The sequence below is a fragment of a genome, unplaced genomic scaffold (assembly GCF_019419815.1).
Source record: "Pyrus x bretschneideri cultivar Hongxiangsu unplaced genomic scaffold, Pyrus_bretschneideri_v1 Contig177, whole genome shotgun sequence".
Classification (NCBI taxonomy): Eukaryota; Viridiplantae; Streptophyta; class Magnoliopsida; order Rosales; family Rosaceae; genus Pyrus; species Pyrus x bretschneideri.
This window is the reverse complement of record NW_025999476.1, coordinates 1,281-10,195: the sequence shown is the minus strand read 5'-3', so window position 1 is coordinate 10,195 and position 8,915 is coordinate 1,281. Positions and strand designations below refer to the sequence as shown.

Here is an 8,915-nt window from a genome sequence, read left to right as displayed (position 1 = left end):
GCCCTCAAAATAACTCACTAGGGTAGTGTCCACTATTCTTCTTTCAGAATTTGAGCATGGTACTTTTACCATCATAATTCCAAGAGTAACAACTTTGTAAAGAAAATAAGATACGAAACCTTTTCATGACAACACTGTAGTTTTGTTGTAAACAAAGCCCTCATATCATTCACATTAGTAAGCAAAGAAAAGTTAACCAAAACTAAACCAAACGAAAATTTTCAATCCCACACCCCCAAACCTAAACTAAGCATTGTCCTCGATGCTTAAAAATGAATGGAATGCATGCAGTGCAAATGGCAAGCGTGTGGAATGAAAATAAAATAAACTAAAAGACACAAATAAAAGGAAAGAAACACAACACAGCTAGGTTGCCTCCTAGCAAGCGCTTTATTTAATGTCTAGGAAAGACTTGGCAGCGTGTCTAAGTTTTCGTAAACTCAAGAGAATCTACAACTTGGTAGGCCTGCTTCTCTGGGACATTCTCCAAATAAGGCTTCAAATGCTACCCATTGACCTAAAATAGGTGCCATTCTTGATGTTCTCTATCTCCACAGCTCCATGCGGAATATTTGAAGCACTTTGAAGGGTCCAAACCCATCTAGACTTCAATTCACCTGGAAAAAGTCGCAAACGTGAGTCATACAAAAGCACTTCATACTTGGGTTGGAACTCTTTCCGGAGAATTGCTTGTCATGATAGAGCTTGGTTCGTTCTTTGTAGATCTTAGCATTCTCATATGCTTCATTTCTGAGCTCTTCCAACTCATTGAGTTGGAGCTTCCTTGCTACACCAACTTCATTGAGATCAAAACTGAACTTTTTTATGGCCTAATATGCACGGTGCTCGAGCTCCATTGGCAAATGACATGCCTTTTCGAACACAAGTCGATAAGGGCTTATTCCAATTGGGGTCTTATATGATGTTCGATAAGCCCAAAGTGCATCATTCAACCTAAGTGACCAATCCTTCCTTGTAGGGTTGACGGTCTTCATCAAAATGTTCTTTATTTCCCTATTACTGATCTCCACTTAGCCCGAGGTTTGAGGATGATATGGAGTTGTTACCCTATGTGTGATGTTGTTCTTCTTCATTAATGCCTTGAAAGGTTTGCTGTAGAAGTGGCTGCCACCATCGCTAATGATAGCTCTCGGAGTTCCGAAGCTACAAAAAATCAGATCCTTAAGAAAATTCAAAACAACCTTGTCATCATTAGTTCATGTAGGTGCTGCTTCAACCAAAATGTTGTTCAATGGCATTTCATTCTTGCGGTTGATGTTCCCACTTTCTGGTACCTATCACATTTAGAACAAAATCAAAAGCATGTTTAAATAATGTAGGCCAAAAGAAACCTAAAACCTTTAAAGCTGTCTTTTTGGCACCAAAATGTCGTCCACATACCAATGCATGACTAAATGTTAATATGCTTTGCTGCTCACTCTTCGGGACACATCTTCGAATGATTTAATCAGGGCAATAACTTGAACAATATGGCTTGTCCCAAACATAGTGTTTCACCATTGAAAGGAACTTCTTTTTCTCCTAAAAAGTGAAATCATCTCTAATTACACCACAAGCAAGATAGTTAACAAAATCAGCATACCATGGTTCTTTTTCTTGAATGACAAAGAGCTGTTCATCTGGGAATGATTCATTGAGAGATAAAATTTGTCCATCTCCATGGTTTTCATCAACAATGCGTGACAAGTGGTCAGCAACAACATTTTCACTCCCCTTTTTGTCTCGAATTTCCAGGTTGAACTCTTATAACAAGAGTACCCATCTAATCAAGCGTGGTTTGGCATCCTTCTTTGTCAACAAGTACCTAAGAGCTGCATGGTCATAGTACAATTACTTTAGAGCCAACAAGATATGAACGAAACTTCTCTAAAGCAAAAACAACAGCAAGCAACTCTTTCTCGGTTGTGGAGTAATGGAGTTGAGCATCGTTTAATGTCCAGCTGCATAGTAAATCACATGTGGGAGCATATTCATCCTTTGACCTAAAATATCACCAATAGCATAGTCAGAGGCATCACACATTAATTCAAAAGGTAAGACCAATTTCGTGCCATAATAATAGGATAAGAGGTTAGTTCATGTTTCAAGGTATTAAACGCATCATACAATCTTTATCAAAGTGAAATACAACATCTTTAACAAAAAGATTGCATAATGGACAAGTGATCGTGGAAAAATCTTTAATGAAATGATGATAAAAACCAGCATGTCTTAGAAAGCTTCTCACTCCCTTCACTGATGTAGGGGCTGCCATATTTGAGATGACGTCAATTTTTGCTTTGTCAACTTCAATTCCCTTGCTAGATATTACATGACCCACAACACCATGTTTCACCATGAATTGACTCTTTTCCTAATTGAGAACCAAATTTGTTTCCTGACATCTTTGAAGCACTGGAGAGAGATGGTTAAGGCAATCATCAAAAGAAGAACCAAAAACTAAAAAATCGTCCATGAAAACCTCAATGAATATCTCAATCATGTCTGAAAATATTGCCAACATACATCTTTGGAATGTTGCTGGGCATTGCAAAGGCCAAAAGGCATCCTCCTATATGCAAAAGTGCCAAAGGGACAGGTGAATGTAGTCTTTTCTTGATCGTTTGGAGCAATTGCAATTTGATTATAACTTGAATATCCATCAAGAAAAAAATAATGTGAGTGACCAACTAATTGTTTGAGCATTGATCTATAAAAGGCAAAGGAAAATAATCTTTTCTAGTGTCCGAACTCAACTTCCTATAATTAGTGCAAACATGCCAACTAGCTGCGGGTCTTGTTTGCAGAAGCTCTTTGTTCTCATCTTTACCACTGTGATTCCAATCCTCTTAGGCACTACTTAAAAGTATTGACCCATTTGCTATCAGAAATTGGGTATATGATACCCACATCTAGCAACTTCGACACTTCAGCTCTCACTACTTCTTTCATGTCTGGATTGAGCCGTCTTTGTGGTTCACTGGTTGGTGTGCTCCCTCCTCCAATAAAATCTAATGCATGCACATGGTAGGGCTTATTCCCTTGATATTTGTAATAGACCAGCCAATGGCTGATTTGAACTATTTTAACACCCTAATTAGCTTATCTCTTCCATTGGGGTGAGGTTAGATGCTATGATAACTGGAAGAGTTTCAAGTTCAGCGAGGTAAGCATATTTTAGATGTGGTGGAAGTGGTTTAAGCTCAAGTTTTGGAGGCTTAACAATGGAAGGGATCAGACGTGTGATAGATGGTTCTAATGGCTCTATAAGATGTGAAATAGTTTAGGGATATGGTTTTAATGCTTCCAACACAGCCACCACTTCTATGAGTGCATATTCTTCGTCAAACTCATCTTGAGATTAACTCAAAACAGATTGCAATGGATCATTGGATTGTGCCTGAGAAAATTTAGGGAAAATAAGCGAATCAAGCACATCAACCGAACAACAATCAAGTGAACTAGAATGGTGAGAAAGAGATTCAAACACTTTGAATTACACAGTCTCTCTTAGCACAGTCATGGTGAGAAGACCATTTTGCACGTCTATGATAGTCTTTGCAGTGGCCATAAAGTGTTTCCCAAGCAAAATAGGTAACTCACGATCATGTATAGGAGCTTTTTCCATATCCAACACTACAAAACAACATGCAAAATTAGTTTGTCAACTTGAACTAAGATATCTTCCACTATACCTCTGGATACTTCACTGATTGATCAGCAAGTTGCAATGAAATAGTTGTTGCCTTCAGATCCCCAAACCTAATTTGATGCTAGCACCCAAATCGAGCATAACCTTTTCTACTAGCTTGTCTCCAATAGTGATATTGATAGAAAAAACTGCCCAGATCCTTGAGTTTTGCTGAAAGCTTTCTTTGAAACATATCACTCGCATTTTCAGATACCATCACATTCTCATTAGGTCCATACTTTCTCTTATGGTTGTTCAGCCCCTTGAAGAATTTCCCATATGCTGGCATATTCCTAATGACATCAAGCAAAGGTAAATTAACATTCAGTTTACTTAAATATCAAAAATTTCTTTAAATGACTTATCTTGCTTGCTTTTGGCAAGTCTTCCCGAAAATGGGATGGGAGGAGTGTAAGTTTTTTCAGCCTTGTAAAGATTTAGAGCTTCAAATGATGAAGTGGCCTTGCTTGGATCATCATTCAGTTTCTCAATCTCTTCTTGAGTGGCACCTGCATTCACATCATCAAATTCATTAGTAACTTCATTGCCAACTCCATTATTAATAACCTTACCACTTCTAAGTGTACTAATTGATTTGGCTTGCTCTTGGTTCCTTTGAAGTATCACCGGTTGGCTCGGAAACTTTCCGGCCTCTCTTTGACTCAAGCATCTGCAATCTAACCTAATTTTGTCTCCATTTTGGTTAGAGCAGCCGAATGTTGTTGAAGCATAATATTGGTAGTTTGTTGGAATTGAACGGTGTTTTGAGCTAGCATTTTGACAGTATCTTCAAGTGTAGTAGCAGGCTTTGGTTAGAAGTTTTGAAACTGATTGTTATTCTTCCATGACAGGTTGGGATGATCTCTCCAACTAGGGTTATATGTATTAGAGTTCATGAAATTCACTTGTTCTTGGACGAATTTGGGATAAGCCTCACTAGCTGAGCATTGATAAGTAGGATGACCTGGTATATTGCAAATGGCACACACCTCAGCTATCTTAGGCACCATATTAAGCATAAATCAAGCTTCTTTTCCAAACTTGCCACCTGCAATGCAAAATCATTATTAGAACTCATTTCATACACTCTAACTTGTTTACCTCTTGTATCTTTGTGTTGAGCATTAGATCCCAACATCTCATAGATGTTATATGACTCTTGAGCATTCTTTCTCTTCAAAGCCCTACATGCTGCATTATCAACAGTTGATTGACATGTTTGGGTTAATCCATCATAAAAAATTTTCATTTGTAAGTAAGGAGGTAACCTATGATGTGGACATTGCAGCAAATGGCCTTTGAAGTGCTCCCAATATTCATTGAAAGGTTCCCATCATCTTGCTCAAAGTTAAAGATTTGCCCTCTCAAAATGGCAGTCTTTTGAGTAGAAAAAAACTTCTCTAAAAATTTCTTAGCTACGGCATCCCAAGTGGTGAGCGAACCAGGTGCTAAAGTCATTAGCCAAACCTTGGCCTTATCTTTCAATGTGTAAAGAAAGACCCCATCCTCAGATTTGCTTCATTCACTCCCTGCAAAGGTAAACCACTCACAACATTATAAAATTCTTTAATATGGACTAATGGATCTTCGTTAGGTAAACCATGAAAAGAAGGAAGCATGTGAAAATGTGAAGATTTGAGATCATAGTTTCTAGGTTCAAAAGGCAGCAATAGTGTGAAGGTGCATTTGGTATAATTGGTTGAGCATAATCCTCTAAAGCTTGATTGTCATCATTATTGTCAACTATCTCTTCATCTCTGTCCAAATTAGAGTGCTCAGAATAACCACTACACTCGTTGATCTAGAAGAACTATCGTCCTCTTCTTCATGGTTAATCAGAGCACTAGTTGATACAAAGTTCCCAAAGGTGTTGCCCCTTGACCGTTCAAGTCTTTGGCCTATCTCAGCAAGTTTATCTAACATATGCTACCTAAAAAACAAAAATAAAATGGGATATAAGAATCTATACTTTAAATGAAAATAGATAGGGTTTTAAAAAAACAAAAACAATTATAGGGGACTGAAATCAGTCCTCGGCAACGGCGCCATACTTTTGTTGTGTTCCTTTCTAGTGCAAAAATATGGTTAGTATAATGGCACGAGTAACGGTGTTGAACCACAGGGACTAATTTGACCTCTATAAATTACTAACTTTGAAAGAACCCTAACTAAGGAATGAAAGTAACCAATTGAGAGTAGTTTTTGTGCTGTAAACTTAATTAAATTAAAATGCAAGAATGTAGTAGCGAATAATATATTGATGTAGAAGCAATGGAGATGAGGCCAGGCATTCGAATTCACCATTACAAAACCAATTCGATGTTTATAAAAGTATGTCGTATTCAACTACCAACCTGTTTCTGAGTTCGTTTTACATAAATATGATCAGCCATATGATGTGTGGTTTTGATCAATTCTCCTAATAGCAACCTAATTGGGATGTTCAACTTTGATTCCTAATTAAGAGTCTTTAGCATGCAAGAAAACGTTAAAGAACCGAAGAAAATACATGGCAGGATGTTTGCATAGCATTCTCTTCATTCATTCACATGTCTACCAAGATTAAGCATGATGTTTAATATAATCCTGATTAGATGATCTGTAGTTAACCCTAATGTTGATCAAACATTAAAATCAACAAATAAATTTAACAATAGATTCATTGAATGAAACAGGAAGCAGATTGATAAACTGAATACTTTAACTTAAAACATGGATCAATTTTGCAAGGCCGCATCCAAATCCCTAGCTATGAACTTAGTTACACATCATGTTCACAGAATTAAAATGAAAATAAACAACATGAGTGAATATAAATTCAGGAGAAAAACCCTTGAAGCAAGTCTGATGTAGAACTTCTCCAAGAATAGCCTTCTACGATGAGTCTTCAGTAGTGGTGAAAGTGTATGGAATGGCTAGGGTTGTTCTTCAGAGTGAATGAAAAGAGAAGAAAAATAGGTAATCAGAATTGTGTAATTCGCCTAGAATAAATAGGGCATGTAAAAGTTGCTAAAAGGCAAGTTTTTATGGGGTAAAAAGGCTGGAAGATATTCCAAAGTGATCCCAGCAACTTAGCCTTATTTTGCACGTTTTTGCCTGATTTGGCACCTCCAAATTAGGCTAGATATCCTAATTCCTTTCCCATTCTATTCCTGATCTTCTAACAAGCCTAATTCATCTTGGATTCTTTATTTGGACTTCAAAACAAGTAACAACTTTATTTGGGCTCCAAAACAGGCCACTAAACTTCTCTCCACGTTTTGAATAAGGATCAGCTCCAAAAAGGGCATGTTTTCACTTCTTTTGCCTTCAAATTGATCCTAAAGTACATGTAACTGCACACTAACACAAAATGTAAAATGCAACCAGTTTAACTCAAAAACATCACAAAGAGACTAGAAATGGATGGTATAAATGCATGAAATATATAAGTTATCACGTAGCATTGGTTCAACATCATTGTTATTGATTTCCACATTCTCTACATGTATAAAATACCTCGTACCAAGAGTGTATAATGATACTTCCCTAACTCCGATCATACACCAAAAGTTATTACTTCCCTAATACACGATAATGCACTCATAAATGTTGATTTAGTCCTTCCACTGCCGCTGTCAAAACTTAGCTCATTCTGCAATTAAGTGTACTTAAAAAGTTCTAAGTTGATACAGATTTTGGACACGCTATCCACAAAGAAATGTCATGTGATTTTCAAGCAAAGATGGTAAATGTTGACTCTAAGTCATAGATAAGATGGCTCATTCCAAACAATTCTACATATTGGAAATATAAGTCATACTCCGTCATGCCACCTCTATACAGCCGAAACATCCAAGGATACGTCGTCATGAATCTCCAAAAGATGAACGTCATCGAAAAGTGTAAAGTGATGGTGAAATGAGACAACAGTTCGGTTGTCAGAAACTCTATTCATTTCCAACTTTCCAAACTACTACTAACTTTTCTCGGCCGAAAAGTGAGGAAGGATACTATAGGCAAAAAATAACCAACAAATTGTTGATAAAGTCGACAGGACCAAGGATATCTCGAATTCACAACACCTTATGAGAATGTCAACTTTTTCCCACTACAAGCTCTTTTTGGGAAAAGAAAAACTCATCCATCGAGATCACGTCTTTCAAGAAGAGTATCAATTTAATCGAAGTTTACAATCTAGGAATCTGGTACAAAGTTGACTAACAGAGTTAGAGAATTTGGTCTCACTATCGAAGTAGATAAGAAGATTATTGATAAGACCACTGAGAATTCGTCAGACCATGGAGGCAAACTCAGGTTACCAAGGTTGGTCGACTACACCATCAATTCGGAGTAAGGTTTACATGATTTTATTTTTTTTTATTTTTTTTTCAATCATCGCCCGATCAAGTTGCTAAAGTATAGGCACAAACCTAGGGGTCAATCTTACGCCTTCTCCAATAGATTTGAAGTTCCCTAGATAAGGTGTTTGGTTGGGTAATCCTCTAATCGGTCTCTCTCAATAAAGTAGGACCCATTCAAAAGTCACAAGGACAACTGATGTAGGAGTAGTTCGATAAGGAATAAGGAGAATAATGTGGTGATAACAAGGTGAATCACTGATGCATTCTACTTTTCGCATTCGATGGCATCCCAAGTAGAATTTTAAGAAAAGATGCCAAAGGTATACCTCCTCGAAATGTGCTAAGTTACTAACCAACTCTACGGCACAAACTTAAAGGTCTTCATAGTTTTCTCGACACTCAAAACATTCTAGTAGTGGGATGTCATTTCATAGTTCGATTCTACTATCCCCTTGTGAAAGTGATCAAAAGGTGGCTAGACAAAGAAATTTTGATTAACTAAATAGGCAGTATGGTTAACCTAACCGTGAATTTACTATCTTAACCGTGAATTTCTTGGGCTTCTTGGCTTGGCTAAAGCCAAGGGCAGCTTGTGCGGCTGGGGCCGCGAATTGAGGCGATGGGGTGCAATGTTAGGCGAGTCGCACGGCTCATGTCTTCTGGCTTCTTGGACCTGATGGGGCTAGGCCGGCGATTGAGAGAGATGAGGAAGTCAAGTGCCTCATGGGTTGCTGGAATGCTGGGCATGCAGGCCTCCTACCTGCTGATCTGAGAGAAAAAATGAGGAAAAAGCCAGTATGGGTTAAGTTCCCCTGATGAGTACTATGAATAGCGTTGGCTACTTAGTACAGAATATATGAAGTTCGTCAAAGTCCGAAGAT

General features: G+C 37.7%; 1 non-coding gene across 1 annotated transcript; it reads left to right on the top strand.

Moving 5' to 3' along the window:
- The first annotated feature begins 4,956 nt into the window (after positions 1–4,956).
- On the top strand, positions 4,957–5,062 carry LOC125476141. The gene has a single exon (XR_007257460.1). It is a non-coding gene; the product is annotated as a small nucleolar RNA R71 (small nucleolar RNA).
- The last annotated feature ends 3,853 nt before the right edge of the window (positions 5,063–8,915 follow it).